General features: G+C 39.5%; 1 long non-coding RNA gene across 2 annotated transcripts in view; it reads right to left on the bottom strand.

Annotated features, from left to right (window-relative positions):
• The window catches only part of LOC113986867, a 116956-nt gene that overhangs the window by 40848 nt on the left and 56285 nt on the right, over positions 1-19823 (bottom strand). For both annotated transcript variants that reach the window (XR_005564439.1, XR_005564440.1), the window contains exon 2: positions 13480-13604. This is a non-coding gene — a long non-coding RNA (uncharacterized LOC113986867). The remainder of the gene's footprint in view (positions 1-13479; positions 13605-19823) is intronic.

Here is a 19823-nt window from a genome sequence, read left to right as displayed (position 1 = left end):
AGACCACCAAGAAAAGCTGGGGGACATCTCGTCATTGGTTCTTTTAGCTACCCCCTTATGAAGTCTGGGCTACAAGGGCATGGAGTGACAGGACAAGGGGGAATGTTTTCAAGATAAAAGAGGGCAGCGTTATATTAGATAGAAAGAAATTCTTTGTGATGATAGTGAGGCACTGACACAGGTTGCTCAGAGAAGCTGTGGATGCACCATCCCTGGAAATGTTCGAGGTCAAGCTGGATGGGGCTTTGAGCAACCTGGTCTACTGGAAGATATCCCTGCCCATGGCAGGGGGGTTGTACAAGGTGATCTTTAGGATCCCTTACAACCCAAATGGTTCTAGCATTCTGTGATCCTATGACAAAACAAAGTGTTACCAATTGCTCGTCTTACTGTCACTCTGCTCCCTATTGGCCTCTGGTGATTCCCACTGGCCATTTTGTTTAACTCATCACAGCAGCTTTTGCATTTATGATAAACAAGTGGGTGAATGAGCAAGGTCCTGCCGGCATATCTACTGAAGCACAGTGTGAACACACCATGCCTCTCAGTGCTGAGAGAAAAAATAGCTGCATGCACTGTAGTTAAAATCAATGACATAGAGGCAATTTGATGGTTTTGCCCTCAATAAAAAGTTCCATAATACTGAAACCATTTAGAGGTTATTTTGGGAACACAGTAACTTTACCATTATGTTAACAGTTACTGTAATTGTGCTAGCAGCAGTACGAAACTACAAGGTATCACAGCATGATGACTGCTGAATAGAAACTGAAAAGAGTTACATCATAACTAATTAGTTAATAATACAGCTGGTTACAGAAATACACAAAATCTAAAGGTACAGTATAAGTAAAACGAAGGACCCAAACCACATTTCAGCATAGATTTCCTGGACTTGGTTAATCAAAAAAAACTAATGTGAAATAAAGACACTTTAAACAAAATCTTATAAGCTACAAAAAAAAAAAAAAAAAAAAAAAAAAAAAAAAAAACAGAGTGTAAATTTAACTTGATCATCACATTTGAAAGTAAAAGTAAAATGTTTCAAAATCATCTCTATAATTAGAAATAAATAAGAGTAGCAAAGAACTTTGGTCTTATTCAGAGGCCACAACTGCAAAAATTTTATCAAAACTGGCACAACCTGGTAGGTTATGAACATGTGAGAGACTTTAATCTGTAAGTCTGCCCCTAAGACTCCAGGTCACAGAAAAAAAAGCAAGAAAATGCCACTTGGAAATGAAAATAATAATTTCTAAGAACAAAGAATCTGCATCTTAAGCCAAAATGTTAATATTGGTAGTACAAGTATTTCTGGAGGGGTCAATAGTATAGAAGTTCATGGTCAAAACAATTTTTTTTTTTACTAATAAAGAAGTCATAGTATTGGTCTTCCTACATGTTTAGGACACGGAGTAAAGAATGGGGGACCCCGGTCTGAAATTTCACTTCAGAGATGTAACATTTATTCTGACTCAGCAAAACATTTCCAAGACATAAGCACATACTTACAACTGTGCTTATGACAGACTGCACATAACAAGCAGATTTCTTAAGAATGTACTTAAATTTAGTTACCCAAATCAAAATCATTGACATTCTTCATATCCTTGATGTTTGTATTTATTCAGGCATCTTGTCATAGAAATTTTCATTCTGATGACTCTGTGTATGACTGGGTTAAACTTGATGGAAAAAGGGCTGAATTTCAGAAAATGAAACACAATAGAAAGTACTCAGCTCCTGATGGGAAGATAATATTTTAATTGCCTCCTTGCATTTATTAAAGCTTTAGTAGTTTTCCTTAATTCCTTGGGCACACCACAGGGTTTGAGGTATTATAGGCAGCTCTAAAACATAACACTGCAGTTGAGACCATATCACTGGGGAAAGAAATATTAGGAGGGAATGTGTCCCCAGGGAATGCTATCCTTCTAGCTAGCAGGGTAGACCACAAAGCAGTGTGAGTTTGCTCTTACAGGTGTCTCTTAGAGGACTAAAAAATTACAGGCAGTGTTTTCTCTTCAAAAGCATCTGTTCTGCAATTTTTTATTTCTAGTAATACATCTCCAAGGAGAATGGGGAAGGAATGGGCTAACAGTTCAACAGGAAAATTATCAAATCAAATAGTCAAAATTTTAGTCCCACCAAATAATTAGACTAGAACCCCACTTGCCATGACCACCTAGAGAAGAACCAGCCTTGTAGAAAACATTTCCAGAGGAAACTCCAAAGAAAAGGTATTGGTCAGAGAGATTACCTGGAGAGTTTTACCTAGTCAGGAGTAATTTACTCATATATAAAATAATTATTTAAATGTCTCTGAGGGTGGAGGATCTTAATTTTACTTTTCAAATGAATGTACTTTCAGCACTATGGCATCTGTTCATAACTGATTCAGCTGGAGGTTGTGCCTTGTCTCAGCACACCAATGGTTTTGGTGCTAAAGGCTCTCAAAGACATTACTTTACCTGGTGAACAAAGTTGATAGCTCCTTTCAGATCCACAGTCAACCGTGTCATGTTTGGATAAAGAATCATACTGTTAAAAACATATTTTTATGATGATTTAGGGGTATGATTCAAACTTGGGGAAAATATTAATAAATTAATTAATAAATTATTAATTATTATTAATTCATCTGCCATAGGTTATATTTTTCCACTGTGTATCTCAGGATAATCAAGCCAAAAAGCGGAGTGCAACAACAGTTTTAATATAGAGTTTATACCATTGATACAGAGTACAAAAGCTGAAGAAGCATAGGGAATTAAGAAAAAAAGAAAAAGAAAGCAGTGTTTGAGGCTGGCAGCATTAGAGTGAGATCAAGACATGATAATGGGAAAGATAGCTAAGGTAAGAGATATGTTATGGTCTTAGAGAACAAGGTATTCCTGTTTTTAATGCTCTGGCATTATATCTTCAAATAATATTTCTCATCAGGCTTCTTTTCATAATGAAGGAGAGGCTAAAAAGGAGTCATCTGTATTTGTACGCTTCTGCACTCACACAAACATATCTCAAGCATGTTCTTTTACACAATCTGGACCACTCTCCACAACAAACCTTTATTTAGATGCGAGAAAAACTGTTGACCTGTGCTGGGTACCATAGCTGACTATGAGTCTAAGGGGGAAATAATGCATGAGCTAGAAATCATAGAATTGTTTGTGTTGCAAAAGACCTTTAAGACCATAAAATCCATGTATTAACCTAGCTAAGCATCTTCTGCAATTACAGTCTCAAGTGTAACGGGCACAGTAGTATTGCACATACACTGTCAGACTGTGCCACTATAAAATCCTTTGGGAAAATTTAAATAAAGGAACAAATTACTCTTAAGTTAAATTATATACTTTATAACCCAATTCTTATTTTAGAAACATTTAATAATATTAAATTACCTAAATGGCTAGGGAGGACTATGCTTATAATTGCTGGAAGAATCATTCCAAAAATGGAACCCCCAGATGAGCCCACCCCAATTCCAGTCCACTCTCTCACAGATTGTAAGTACTCTGAAAAAAGTTCGCTCTCAAATATGTGAGAGTTGAGTGCATTTGCCATTGCTCCTAGTTTGAATACATTAGGTGACCTCCAATCCTCTCTCAAACTAACGTAAAAAATTTATTGTAAATTTAATGATATGTGGAAGCCACATACTTGAACCTTCTCTACTGCTGCTTCTTCCCATGAAGAAGCTCCAGTAAAACATAAATCAGTTGTGGTGAGAGGTTATTATTTTGAATTTTTATAGGATGCAAACCACTGATGGGATTAACAATATATATAGTACAGTCTGCTATTCATCCTTTTTTTGGACATTCATATGCTTAAATTTTAAATTTTCTGCGATGTGTTTCAAATCTTTGAATTACTTGTAACAAAAGTATAGTAGCATAGACAGTGACTCTACTTCATTAGCAAGACACAAAACATCTAGTGTGTCTGAGAGGGTTGACAGACTTGTGGCAGTGAATTAAAATCAGGATGCTAAAGCTGTTGCTGCTTTCCATATTTGATCCATCTTTCAAACAGATGGATATCCAACTCAGAGTGAACTGATCTACTCACAAATCAGTTCCCAGCTTCTTGGTTTTCAACTTGGCACACTAACATGAGCAAATTCAGATTTTGTTTCTTTCTTAATAAACCATGATTAAATCAGTGTCAATTCAGGAGTTGAATCATGAATGGACTGGATAGTTCTGCCATCTGAAGGACTAAAAAGTCATTGGAGAGATAGAGAAAACACCTGAGATATAAGTAACTAATCCACTGCTCAATTTTCATTGGTTTCATTGACTCCAAAATCCACTTTTGCAAGCAGCATGTTTGCCTGTGAATTTCAGCCTGAATTTTATTATGCTTTTTATATCACAGTTTCCACAGTGTTTCTCTGCAACTGATACCTGAAAGGTATCATTCAGCAAAGCACTTTGACTCCTTGTTAATGTTCTTTAACATAGGCTAATAGTTTGCCACATTCCCACCTATTTATCCAAGGTTTATCTAATTCATTTAACACCACAACATTTAGCAGCTTTATCAGATATAAAGACAGACTACTAGCTGATGCAAAACCCAGAAGGATTTTTAGTAAGCTCTCACTCTGCCACACTTTGAAATGCCACACTTGGCATTGGTGTAATTTTCTCAACAAGAGACAACTGAGCCTTGCATGGATGCCTTTGGTTCCTCTTCTCTCACTCACACATTTGACACTGGGTCAGAGCTATCTCTCCGTGTGCAGCTGCTAACAGCATAAAAAGAAACAGTGGGATATATATCACACATTTTAGGTTTCTCCTTCATATGGCAATAATAAACAACTCTTTTCTAAAGGCTTGCTTGCCTGAGTGGCTTCCCTTCTTTCTTCCCATCTTCCCCTGTCTTCAAGCTCATTTTGTCTGCTGCTGCAAAATTCTAGGAGTTGCCCTGTTTTCCTCTTTGTTCCTCAAGAAATGTGAAGATCGTCCTCTGTTTACCTGAAACGATGGAATCGATATGAAATCTGAAGCAGTCATGAAACCCTTCAGATATTTTTGTGTTAACAGAGGTGTGGATTTAATTGTTTCTGAAAGTCAGGCTAATATGGAGCACCACATTTCTATCTGGCTGAATTACACAATGTCTTGGTCCATCATTATTTTTAGGTGATAAAGAAAAAGAGGCAAACTTTGTGTTGAGATCCTTTGATGCTATTGGGTTGTGTACATTCTTCAGCAACAATTTCTAGCATCATGCTATGAAATACCAGGTGCCTAAGGCAATTAGCTATTTTGCCCACAAGCCTGCAACATCATTTAGCATTAAAGAAACTAACTTTAGAAGAGATGATCAGATTAGTCCAGAAAGGGAGAAAAAGCCCCACTTTAAAATCCAGAGCAGGTTTTTAATAAATTAGAAGGGTGCCAAAATTCAGTGTTTTAGCTAAGATTTGTGAGAAATGCAGTGACATTCTCTTCAGCTGGCATGATGAAACTGAGACCTTCTGTCAGAATCAGCTGATGGATCAGGTAGAATTTGATGAGGAATTGCTGACATAACAATGAAAACTGGTACTGTATGCCCTAAAAAAAAAAAGATGTCAGAGAAATCTGGAAGATACTGAAGTGTATAGACCCTGAATCAGAACATTTTTAATTAATTCCCTTACCCTTCTGACAGTGTTTGTTTCTTGTTGTATTGGTGCTTCTTAAACCCACCATTTATAAGGCACATAGCACTAACATGTGAACAGACTCTATTAATGTAAAAAGATGAAGCTGCTGCTCACACATATCTCCATCACTTGATCAGAACAATGGTGTTCAGATCCCTATAAATTTGCCACTACCAGGGTAGCTCCCACCCCTCTTTTCCTGCCTCTTGTCTTACAGCCAGCATTTGGAATGTACATGTGAAACAGTCGAAAGGTAACTGAGTATTGACAGCCTTTGTAAAGATTAAATTGCCTTTTTTTTTATTTTATTTTCAATTCTCCCTTAATAAAACTGACAAAACTTTCTCTCACTGCATAGAGCTGAAGTATCAGGTATATTTGATGAAGGAGCCTGAATGAACTGCAAAATAGCGATTAAAGTCCTGAAACCGTCAATGAAAAATGTTTGCTTTGTCACTGCTTAATGAGAAGACAGCCCTGGCTCTTTCTTTCAAGTTTTGTCGTAAAGTGTTTCAGTGACTAGTTAACTGTGAATCTTTTGATCTCCTGATTTTCATAGACAATGACCCTGTCATCACATCAAAGCAACTCCTTTGCAGTAAATGGAGAAGCACATCTCTCTGGAGATATCCTTAGGGCAAAGTGTGTGTGTGTACACAAGGAAGATGGAGAAAAATGGAGAGATATATGACATCTAGCCCATATAGGGTTTTCCTATACTAGAAATACAGTTGTAAAATTTTATCATTGGACACTTATAGTTTCATTGAGGAGAACAGCTGGCAACCTTAACCTTTAAGCCTTGCAGTGGAACATAGTTATGGACACTGCAGAATAGAACCATATGGTATTTGAGTAAAGGGTTAACTATGTTGTAACTCCATCCCCTGTTACAGCTGTGATTTTACCACAGACAAAGCCATCTAAAGCCCAGTTTTGTTTTATATGTCTTGTTCACTACTAATAATTGCTGCTGCTGCCATTGGAGGGGATTCACCTGTGAAGACCCTTTCTTTTGTAAAACAATCCCTTTAGCAACAGTAGCAGTCATTTTGGGAAACCCTAATGCAGTCTATTAATATTGTTTTACTGCATATAATTAAATGACAATTTTTTGCATAGCGAATTTCTAAATTTGTGTGTGAAAGACCAAATCTGCAAAGGAGAGTGTTTGCTACCAGAAATTGTCTAATTCTGGACTTTCTTCCAGTGATGTATAAGTCAAGACTGCTAAAAGCCTCCTTTTAGCTTTTGCCACTGACATAAACTTGATAGCGGCATGTGAAGGTGTGCACCCTCCAGATTTGTAACCTTAATACCATTGCCTATGTTAGGTGATAAACTCAGCAAGAGATGTGAATTCTTTACATGCTGCTTGCAAAATCTATTATTTTGGTTTTGGGAGGGGGGGGCTGGTAATGTGTCTGCGTTTTGAAAGGGAGCAGGCGATGAACTAATCCAAATTCCTGTCTTCATTCCAAAAGCTCAGGATGGACATAGGAAAATGCCCTAAGAGCTGCAGTGAGTCTACCTTTCCTCTGCAGTCCTGCAAACGGATGGGTATTGCTTCCCACTTCTGCTGCCCTAGTGATGCAGTGCATGGCTCCTGTGTGGGGGCTAATCCATCCTAGTTCCACTGAATGCTCTCTCCAAGCAATTATGCAGCCTGTGAGGAGCAAGCAGATCTCTGCAGAAACATGCTGCAAGGTCATGGTTGCAACCAGTGCTTTGTATCTCCAGCTACCACACACCACCTACCCTATAGTCTACAGCAAGCTCAGAGGACGGCTTACAGCTCTGCTGTGCAGCAGTCCCTTAAAGACCCTATCAGATCTTCAGCCAGGGGTGATGATTTCCCTTTGGATAGTCTTCCCCTTGAAGTATCTTCTCAAAGGACAAACTGTTGGCCATGCCATCACCTTGGGCTCCAAATCCAACTGCACCAAGGAGGGATGAATTGACTGCGCTCATGGCAAAGCAGATAGCACTAGATGAAACATATTTCCTTTGAAATCTTTGTGGTGGGAACTGAAAATGGGATATATTTCCTTTACAGTACATACAACTTCCTGAAGAAAAGGTGTGTAGAGATGTGGAGGGCAGGGGAAGTGTTGCACAGTGTCAGCTCCGCAGTCTGGTAGAAATACAGCCTCAGTTTTATTTCTCTTCCTTCCCAAGGGTGATAGAGGTAGGCCTGGTTGGGAAACTGCACTGGTTTTAGTTACTGCCTCAGCTGTCTTCCCTGCCTTCATCTCCAGGAGGGTGATACAGGGACTAGGGCTGGAACCATATCATGTCCATCTCCCCCCTCCTCCAAATTTATGCACCAATTCTGGGTTGCAGCATTATCCTAGTGAAGCCAATCGCAGCAATGGTCGAGCCTGAGGGGATACACAGCCCTGCCTGTAGCTACAGTCGTGTAGTTCTCAGCAAATTACTGCTGTTAGACCTAGTGCTGACTGGCTTCTCACTTCTCTCCTGCTAGAGAGCCATGCAAGGAGGGAAGGGCGCATTGCAGAAGATAGTTGTATTTGCTAATTCATCCCAGTTCTTATTAATAAAGTTTGGTTTCTATCTTTCCTTTCTTCGCCTTTTACAATTTGCTGCTGAAGTTCAAAGGCTCTCCATGCAAAACAGTGGAATAGTATCTCCAATATCAAAACTTCCCCTTGTAGAAAAAAAAAATTGTCCTACTATAATTTAATAATTTCTTTTGTTCAGGAAAATAAATTCACCTTTTGCCAAAGGCAGAAAGTAGAGTGAATAGTTCTAAAATATTCAACATATAGCCAGCTTGGCTTCTCAGCCAGAATATCTGTTCTTGCACTAATTTTCTTCCAAGCAGCAAAATATATTACATTCATAGAATCATAGAATCATAGAAGTGACCAGGTTGGAAAAGACCTCTGAGGACATCAAGTCCAACCCTTGATCCAAGACCACTGTGGTTACTAGACCATGGAACTACATGCCACATCCAGTCTCACCTTAAAAACTCCACGGACAGTGAATCCACCACCTCCCTGGGCAGCCCGTTCCAATGCCTGATTACCCCCTCTGTAAAAAGTTCTTCCTAATATTCAACCCAAACCTCCCCTGGCACAGCTTAAGACCTTCTACTGGTTGCCTGGGAGAAGAGACCAAGCCCCACCTGGCTACGACCTCCTTTCAGGAAGTTGTAGAGAGTGATGAGATCTCTCCTGAGCCTCCTCTTCTCCAGGCTAAAAAACCCCAGCTCCCTCAGCCTCTCCTCATAGGACTTGTGCTCCAGTCCCTTCACCAGTCTTGTTGCTCTTCTCTGGACCTGCTCCAGCACTTGAAGTGTGGCCTCACCAGCACTGAGTACAGGGGAAGAATCACCTCCCTGGTCCTGTTGGCCACGCTGTTCCTGATCCAGGCCAGGATGCCCGTGGCCTTCTTGGCCACCTGGGCACACTGCTGGCTCATGTTCAGCTTCCTGCCAATCCAAATTCCCTGGTCCCTTTCTACCTGGCTGCTCTCCAGCCACTTTCCCCAGCCTGTAGCACTGCATGGGGTTGTTGTGGCCAAAGTGCAGGACCCAGCACTTGGCCTTGTTGAACCTCATCCTGTTGGAATCAGACCAGCTCTCCAGTCTGTCCAGGTCCCTCTGAAGAGATCTCCTGCCTTCCAGCTGATCAACATGCCGCCCCAGTTTGGTGTCATCTGCAAATTTTCTAATGGTACACTCGATCCCCTCATCTAAATCATCTATAAAGATATTAAATAGGATTGGGCCCAACATTGATCCCTGGGGGATACCACTAGTGACCGGCCACCAATTGGACACAGCCCCGTTCACCACCACTCTCTGGGCCTGGCCATCAGCCAGTTCTTAAACCAGCACAGGGTGCCCCTGTCCAAGCCATGGGCTGCCAGCTTTTTCAGGGAATGCTGTGAAATACAGTGTCAAAGGCTTTGCTGAAGTCCACGTAGACTAAATCCACAGCCTTCCCCTCATCCACCAGGAGGGTCACCTGGTCATAAAAAGAGATCAAGTTGGTCAGATAGGACCTCTCCTTCCTAAACCGTTCTGGCTGGATCTGATCCCTCGTCTATCCAGTAGGTGCTGTGTGATCGCACTTAGGATTATCTGCTAGTTTCCTTTCCTGCAGGCTCTCACTTCATGGAAGTTTTTTCTTCTCAAACGTGCCTTATTAACAACCTGTAAAGAAGTGTCCTGGGAACTGGAACTCTCTCAATGTATGTTCTCTCAGTCCAACACTAACCAGGGCCCTGATAATATCACTTATTAAAGCACTCAATCCCCCGAGGTCTTACCAAAAGGCAGGTTTTGGAAGCTGCTTCTGCAAACAGGGACTGCTGAAGTGCTTTTCTAGTCTCAAATCTGCCTTGTGTCTCCAACAATCAGCACTTGTGTCTCTTTTCACTCAGCTCTTGTCCCTACTTATCAGTCAACAAAAAAAAATCTCTTTTATCTTGACAATATCCATAGAGTATTCACAGAGAAAAACCTATACAATAAAAAAAAAAAGCACTACTCTCACTGAAGTGCTGAAGATGAACACAGGGAAAGCTCAAACATACTCAACATGTCCTGAATCACCAGCTGTGGGTGGTCTTAAAATTTTCCCCCTTCTGATCTTTCTCTTCCCTGATAAAGGCATCCATCAACCAAAAACTCTTATTGCATTAGTGCAGATGTCCTATAACATGGGTATTCCTGAAGGCGTGTTAATAAAAGCCCTGTACATCCTGACAGTCTGCAATTTACCAAAGGTGTCTCAGGGAAGGGGCTCCACAAGCAAAAAATTCAGCCTCCAGCAATTTCAGCTGAGACAGTTGAAAATGCTGAAAACTGCTTCTTACTCACAGAGTGGCTGAAATCAGATTAACACCTCAGCATGAGTCACTGTTGGAAAGTCAAAACACAATACACCCATGAAACAGCTTAAAATGAGCAAATACAGCAATAAATAGTATAAATATTTTTTGTCTCCATAAAGAATCAAAAAGCAATATCTAATAATCCCTAGATTTGGTAATGGTGTGTTGGTGAAGCACTCTGATATCTCAGGAAAAGAGAAGTGCTTCAGGGATTAATCTCTCCCAAACTCTTGTTTTACAGAAAAGAAAACACCTAGAGGGACACTCTTAGACAGTTGTGAGGCTTTGTAAACTCATTATTCAGGTTCATCTCTATATAAATACCTATATTCTCTACCACTGAGTCATATTTCATTACTTCTAGTTAAAAATGCTGCAATTGTTTCTGCCTATGGATGACCCTCATAGCTACCCAGAAACTACTGCTTCTCTGACATGTGGATAAGCTGCCACTTTTAATAAAAAATAACAAAAAATATAACTCACTAGGGCTTTATGCACTCTGCTGTTTCCATGTGCAACATCATCTGACATCCTTCATAAGCCCTGCTCCTTCTCTTCACAGTTCAGTTATGATTCTTCATCCTTCCTTGAATTGTCTCAAAAATACGACAGTCAGGATAGTGCAGTTGATAATCACTAGGAAAAAGCTTCTCTAGTTAAGTCATTCTCTCAGCCTCTCTCTGTGTTATGCAAGTTACAGTGGAATATGTCCTTTTTGTGCCCAAAAAAAAAGGAATCATAGAATCATAGAATCATAGAATCATAGAATCATAGAATCGATTGGGTTGGAAAAGACCTCCGAGATCATCGAGTCCAACCCTTGGTCCAAATCCAGTCCATTTACTAGATCATGGCACTCAGTGCCACGTCCAATCTGCACTTAAAAATCTCCAGGGATGGTGAATGCACCACCTCTCTGGGCAACCCATTCCAATGCCTGATTACTCTCTCTGTAAAGAATTTTCTCCTGATATCCAACTTAAATTTCCCCTGGCGGAGCTTAAGCCCATGCCCCCTTGTCCTATTGCTGAGTGCCTGAGAGAAGAGACCAACCCCCACCTGGCTGGAACTTCCCTTCAGGTAGTTATAGACGGTGATGAGGTCACCTCTGAGCCTCCTCTTCTCCAGGCTAAACAACCCCAGCTCCCTCAGCCTCTCCCCATAGGACTTATGAAAGTGAACATTTCTATCTCCTTTGGACACAAAACTTTGCAAAGGTTTACCCGTGTATTAATGAAGTTGATACCCTGACTTTTTATAGGGAGTCCTTTTCATGCCCTATGAGCCCTCCCTGCCTCTCTCAGGGGAGGTTTTGTGATACTGTTCCATTATGGATGAGGAAACTAAGGCATGTGTTACTAAGAGCCACTCAGCGTGGTGGCAGAGAGAAGAGACAAGACGCTGGACCTTTGGTCAACAGGCAGGTCACATCTGCCTTTGAATGAAGACAAAGCAGGAATTTGCTGCAGCTTTATGGCTCAGTTTTTTACCAGTTTTATCTATTTTTTTGGGGAAGTAAAAAGACACAAGTTCAAATTCAAGATGTCACCACTTCTGCACCTATCTATCTGTTAACTGCAGTGAAGAGCTGGTACACAATTGTATCCACCAAAGAGATGTCACTGATGGAAATAAGGCTCTGAGTGTTTCAGCTGGCAAAAGGAGCAGGAAAGGAAATTGCTTTGTCAGACATCACAGATTAAGTAGTTCTGCTTCAGCAGCAGAAATAACTACTGAAAACTACTTCAAAACCCAAAGGCAATTAAAAGAAAAAAATTTTTTTTTTTACTTGTGGAATTGTTAGGCTCCTCTTGATCACTAGGAAATGGATCACATAAATTATTGTACAGGACTGAAAGCATTCAACTATTATACTTTCCTAAAAAAAAAAACACCTGTGTATTTCTGTTTCTTTCTATCTTTCAAATCCATTGTGTATTTACACATCACTTATTTACTCTGTTTCCTGACTTTGGAGGGTTTTTTCCATCAAAACATCTTTTTTTTTTCCCTTAGCAGCCAATGGTGATGGATTTTGCCAAAAGACTGTTACATTGACTATGTCTGGTTTATTCCTTCGATTGATATAACTTTAGTATATGTGTGCTAGGTAATAGGATTGTAATTTTTTTCTTCTATTACATATGTAACACTTTTATCAACAATATACCCTCAACTTTGCATCAAATAGCATGCAGCTAGGTTTCTATCTTTCCAATGGAAAGCTATACAAGCATAAAAGTTTCACTACCTTGGAAACTACAACAAATGGGGAATCTGTAAAAAAGAACTTTGTAACTTTATAATTTCATAGTAATGAATGAGATAGCATATTAAGAAGTCAGTAGTTTATAAATAATGTTAGGTACTCCAAATGATTCTGCACTGAAATAAGCAACCTGACTGAATTCCTATTTCTTTGCAAACAGTTTTGCTACAGCCAGTAGTCTTGCATATACTTCGTATTTTTTAATTTTGTTAAAAAATCATCCGAAAAAGCATTCTGAGATGAAAGTCCTGCAAGTAGAAAGATGATTCAGAATTACATGCCAAGAAGCCTTCTCAATATCCTGAGGGCATTGCCTATGTTGCTGCTTCAAGAACTCTACCAGTAGATTACACAGGAGTTGGAGACATGTAGTGATGTGACTCCACTTCTGAGGGAGTGACACGGGATATTATAGTAAGTTTAAGGGCCTTTTTCTCCCTCCAGTGCTCAGCAGGATGATGGTGTTGCAATGCCAGCAGTGACCACTATCTCCCATCAGCACCCATAAACCACATGCAACAGGCAACAATGTTGTTTCCAACATGACTTCATGGTTGTTTTACCCACTTCCATCTTCATTTGTTCTGCCAAGATCAGCTCAAGTGCCTCTTCCTAAAAGAATCAAGTTTGAAATATTTTAAAATTATTTATATGTATTTTAAAAGGAATCACTCACCACCATGTATCATATGGTCTGAAGATTTTCTATAGTTTTGATGACCAGCAGGTCCACTCTTCACACGAACTTCTTGTTGTCTCATACTGACAGAACCGAGGATCTTCTCGGGCACAAGTGCAGCACTTAAAACAGAGAAACTGGTCATCAGTTTCGGTTTTGTCTTCATTAGCTACTGCTTGGTGCAAAAATGTGCACAGCTAATACACCTTACTTTCTGTATGAAGTGATGAGAGGAATCTATTTCAAAGGCCATGGATTAATCAGGCTATTTAAGTATTAGGAATGCAGAGGTTTTGTGTTTTATCTTCATTACAGGTAAGTAACTCTATATTTTTATAGCATTACCCGGGTCCTGTCTTGAGGTTTGGTGAACCCTAACCTTCTAAAGCATATGGAAGTCCCCTAATCATTATTTCAATTCCTTCAGTTTAGCTCCCAGTCACAAAATATTTTCTTAAGAAAACTAACCAACTTATGTTGTTGGCCAGTTTATTCAATAAGTATATATGTATGTGTGTATATATATATTTATATATTATATATTTATATACATATTTTAAACATGATTCTTGCAAGAACTATGACATATCTTTATGTTACTCACTAATTTATTACTAAATAAATATATGTATTATATATCCTCTATGGACAATATGTGTCCCTGCCCATGGCTTACTTGGGAAAATATCATGGTAGTGAAGGCACAGGAAGATTAGGAAAGTAATTTCTAATAATGTTTCCTCCTTACCTCTTTGATTATAGGATATAGTGAAGAAAATTAGGCAAATGTTTTATGACTCCAAAATGACTACCAATGCTTCTGCAGGAAGTTACTGCCATAACTGCCATAAAATGCAATTTCTGGCATATATTTGGTTAAAATGTCTTTTTGTTCTAAAGAGATAAGGAAATATCTTTTTTTGCTGAGGCTTTTCATTTTCTGCTGAAAATGAGGTTTTGCTTTCAAGATCTTGCATTGTGATAAGAGTGATGCTAGGTGTTACTTCCACACCATTTACCTGTCACTTCCTTTTATCCAACTATTTAGCAATGATAAGTGAAAGAACATTTAGTTGATCAGACTTTCTACAGTACCATTTAATGAATCAGAAATTATTTACAGTCACCAAATAAAGTGAAAATTATGTGTACCTCAACTAATTAATTTTATTTACTGCAGACAGTAAATATTGCATATGATTATAACTGTAAAAATAGGTGAGTTTAAAGAGCAAATATATAAAGGTGAATTTAGTGAATCAGGCACACAGGGCTCGTAAACTTGCTATTTGAAGAGGACAAAGGGCAGAAGTGGTTTTGACTGCAAAGAATTCTTTTCTCCTTGCACATCTGTCTATCCAAGTTATTAAGGCATTATCATTTTGGCACCTACATACCAATTAATGACAAGACCTACAGAATGAGCTCCCAATTGCATTAAAGCTTGCTGCTAATGGTAGAATGAATTTATTTAGAAAAAATAAGCATAATGTTGTAAAGTATTCACTCCATAAAGTTCTTGCTTGTACCAATGACTGCACACAAGCATCACATTTTTAGACCCGTGGTTGGGGTATTAAATAAAACTTCTCTGCATGCAGATGCAGAGTTCAATCCCTGTCTTATATTTTTGAGCAAGCAGCAACCTCAAGTGGCAGCTGTGTGGGTAAATATATTTCTTCATGAAGAGGTTTTATCAGGAATCTGAAACATATTCAACATTAGACCTATTGTAGAATTGTCTTTATTAGCAGGATGGGTTTAACTGTGGCTTTCACAAAGTTTTGTGTGTTTAATCAGGTGGCAGAATGGAGGAAGGAGTGGGAGCTGAAAGTGGAAGAGTGCTTGAGGAAGAAAATCATGTGGAAGTATGGTGCAACTCTGAAGACCTAAAACTATTAATAAAAATTAAAAAAAAAAAAAAGAAGAAAATATAAAGGAGGAACAACACAGTAGTTAATTTTCCCTGCATGAGAGACACTGATATGCTTTTCACCTGACTCTTTATGCAACTCAAATTACTTGAGAAACTAGCAAACAATGAAATACTCAGCAGAGAGCATACATTGGTATGTTCGGCTTCAAGGAAGTGTCTCTGAGCTACAGCTATAGATTCATCAGGAAAAGAAACTGCATCTTTTAGAATGTCAGTTGCTCTTCCTTCTGCAGCTCTCTGGTTACCAGTTCAAATCTTATGAATCAGGCTCCATAATAACACCTTTGAAGCTGGGCGAACTATTCATAATACAATATGTCTACTTCTGAGCAAAATGCATTCATATAATTGAAACAATTGCACTAAATGATGACTTCATCATCATTTTCTATACACACAGAAATATAGGAAAATGAAATTATTTTTTTTCTATTGATGCTCATTTTTGTTTTGAAATGCATCAGTTATAATTTGTGTGGCAGTGATTTTGATTTTCCTGAGGGCAGGGTACAGTGATAGAAGCCATTTGGCCTCATTTTCATACAAGGACCAGCTATATTAGACTACTACATTACTCCTTGCTGGCCCTATTACCCCTTGCCCAGTTGGAATAAAACTCCAACAATAGAGTGGAGTGCCTGCAAAAGTTACTTAAGATAGAATGCAAAGACAGAAGGTCTCCTTATAGCCTTAATTCTCCCCAAAAGTCATAAATTTTGGTATTTTACAGCTGCTCCCATTTTTCTCCTCTTTTTTCCCCTTTTTCTGTGTCATTCTGCATCATCTACAAGACAGATAAACTCGCAAGGCATGGTTTTCATTAATTGTTTTCATTATTTTTTCTTTCTTATTCTGAATTGTAATCTCAGACAATGTGAACTGTCCCAAAACGGATTTCTTAATATTCACCTGACCAGGAAGTGAGTTTCCCTGTAAGAAGCCAGAAAGGGTCCAGTATGAAATGGCACTGATGAACTATCACACCAAGACAATTGTTTTTGATAGTAATGCATTGTTGTGGTGAAGCTGCCACCAGTTGGAGCCACTTTTAACTCTGGTGCTAAGAAAATTACAAAGGCAATATTATGGGAGCAATAGAAAAGAATAGGTGTGAAAGAAAAGACATGGAGAGGAAAAAAACCCCTACACTAACCAGCTAAGAGATTAAGTACCTTTACACTTTTCTCAGCCTCAGAGAAATAGGGGTGAGCTGACACTAAAGGTCTGCAAGAAGGTTGAAGTCCCTAACTTCTATAGGTTTCAATAGGAATAAAAGATGCCATCACCTAGGAAAACCATACCCTGCAAATCTAGTTATTCAATGTTTTAGTGCAATTTCAAACCAAAACACACTCCACCCCCAACTACTATTTTCTGGAAACTCATATGTTAAAATCACTGTGGTGTCTCTGAATTTTTCTCTGTAGTTAATGTATTGGCTCCATCTGACAGTGTTCTAGTTTTGGCTGGGGCAATTTTCTTCACAGTGAATGGTATGGGGCTATGTTTTGGATTTGTGCTGAACACAGTGTTGATAATATAGAGATGTTTTTGCTATTGCTGAGCAGGGCATACATGGAACCAAACCTCTTCTGCTTTTCATATGACCACAGTGGTGAGGAATTTGGGGGCACATGAGAGGTTGAGAGGAGACACATCCAGGTTGAGTGACCCAAACTGACCAAAGGGATATTCCACACCCTATGATGTCATACTCATTATAAATAGTAGGGTGAAGAAGGAGGAAGAAAGAGAACATTCGAAGTGATGGTGTTTGTCTTCCCAAATCACTATTGCGTGCTCTCCTGGAGATGACTGAGCACCTGCCCGCCCATGGGAAGCAGTGAATCAATTCTTTGTTTTGCTTTCCTTGTGTACATGGTTTTGCTTTCCCTATTAAACTGTCTTTATCTCAACCCTCAAGTTTTGTAGTTTGTACCCTTCTGATTCTCTCCCTGATCCTGCTGCTGTGGCGGTGATCAGGTGTCTGTGTGGTGTTTAGTTGCCAGCTGGGGTACAGCCATGATCCAGAGTATCATACATGCAATTTAACAGGCATTCAGTAAGGGGTTAGAGTTCATTTAAAAACTGTTCATTGACTGATTTTTCATGGATTACTATCTTGACATCAGAGAGACTGAAGGTTTTACTGTAACTTATAGGTACAATGGTGATCGTATAAGTGTGGAAGCAAAGATGTAGGCAATCACACATACAAGCTTGTTAGCAGATATATGTAGAGTATTTAAAAGCAATATAGAACACGTTTTGAGAGGTTTTTTCATTCTCATGTATATTAATACTCAGCCAGCAATATTTTTATGGAATTTGCACAAAGTGAAGATATTGTAACTCAATCATAATAAATGAATCTTCCCAATATATTGAACAAGTGTAAGCTTTCCTTACATTATCTTACATTAGTAACAATCCTAAGTAATTTTAATGCATGAAAATTGAGTTCCTTGACTGGAACAACTATCTATTTGGCAAACAGAGTAGCTAATAAATGCTTCATTGTCTTCCCAAACTGCTGTCCCATGGGTCACTCCTCCATGGGGTGCAGTCCTTCACAAATGAGCTGTGACCCCCACAGGGGCCACAAGTCCTACCCAGGAAAAACCTGCTCCAGCGTGGGCTTCCCTCTCCATGGGCTGCAGGTCTCCAAAAGGACCCTGCTTCATCCTGGGCTTCCCACGGGGTCACAGCCTCCTTCATGTATCCACCTACTCCAGCATGGGCTCCTCCAGGGGCTGCAGGTGGGTCTCTGCACCCCGATGGTCCTCCCTGGGCTGCAAGGGCACAGCTGCTCCACCATGGTCTGCACCACGGGCTGCAGGGGCCTCAGCTCTGGCACCTGGAGCACCTCGTGTCCCTCCTTCTGCACTGACCTTGGTGTGTCCCTTGTTGTTCCTATGTTCTCACTTCTCTCTTCCCTGGCTGGAATTTCTTCTACACGACAACCTTCTGTTCTTAAATATGTTATCACAGAGGTGTTACTATTACTCCTGATTGGCTTGGCCTTGGCCAGTGGCAGAAAGTCCATCCTGGAGCCGGCTGGCATTGGCTCCACAAGACAGGGGAAGCTTCTAGCAGCTTCTAAGGAAGCCACCCCTGCAGCCCCCCCCACCCCTACCAAAACCCAGCCACAGAAACCCAGTACATCATAGAAAGGGACCTCAAAGAAATTTAGAGGGGGAAGGAAAAAAAACACATGAAAACCATAGTGTAATGCTGGAGATGAAAACTGAACAGGAGCTTTTGAATTTGTGGTTATAGAAGTATAATCAACTTCATATAATTTCTTTAATAAGGAAAATTAGATGCATATGTTATGTTAATAGGATGGTATATTCTGAAATTAAACACAGGAGCTGAAAGTGAAGTTACCCTTCCTGCTGAAACAGACTATGGGTTCTGCAGGCTTCACTCACTGAAAGTCTAAGCAAGAGCTGCTGTACCTGAAAAGGCATATATTCCATATAAAGGCTTTGCTCTTTTAGCTCATGAAAGTTATAGTTGATGTTGAAACATTTCATATCTTTCACTTTAGCTTAAGTGTAGCGTTCAGTTCTCTAGGGAACACTACAAAAGCGTGCCTCTGAACCTGGATGCAATAAGCTGATTTTTTTTAACTTTAGCTTATACTTATTGAATTCTAGTGTGTTGTGTAGGAACATAGGCATTGGTAATACCTTGTCCTGAGAGGACAGTCATGCCCAGAAAAATGTCTGATAAACCTGACAACTGACCCAGAGCTATGGAAGGATATGGTATGAATCCATATTGTGTTTTAGATTGAGCTGATTTCAAAGAAAAACACCTTCTGACTACTAAGATAGCAGCTGCTGGGTGAGTGTCTCCTCTCTGGAGGGGCTGGCATCCAAAACACTGTTGGGAGGCTGGTAGAGTTCTGGAGTGTTCTTTAGGAAGACGAATGTTCTTCTTCCTGGAAGGTGGAAAGGGAAAGGAAAGGGAACGAAAGAAGCTCAGCTACCAGCACTTGAGTAACCAGCACCATGAGATGTTTGGTCTGAGAGCACATCATGAAGTCCCTGCTCTGAATGCTCTCTGAAGAGATTTATTTTCCTCCATGCACTATACAGAAAGCTTAAAAAACCCTCTTACTGCCTAAAAGAACATGGTGAGAATTTCTCTACAAGCTCATTCCTTCACTAGATCATCTTGGTGAAAGTTGTTTGATTAAACTTTGATCAATAAACAATGCATATGTATTTGTGCACATACGTATGTAGGCCTGCATCTATGTCATTCTGTCGATAGACATGAGAATGGGAATTATCCTGTAAAACAAGACTTAGTAACTAGAAAATGTGTAATAAGGTAATGGAAGCTGGCTTTAAAAATTTATATGAATTCTGTGAATGCCATTCAAACAACTTAA

The sequence above is a fragment of the Pipra filicauda genome, unplaced genomic scaffold, assembly GCF_003945595.2.
Source record: "Pipra filicauda isolate LSUMZ 115617 unplaced genomic scaffold, ASM394559v2 scaffold31_size4109673_pilon, whole genome shotgun sequence".
NCBI lineage: Eukaryota > Metazoa > Chordata > Aves > Passeriformes > Pipridae > Pipra > Pipra filicauda.
This window is presented reverse-complemented; position numbering and strand designations above follow the sequence as displayed.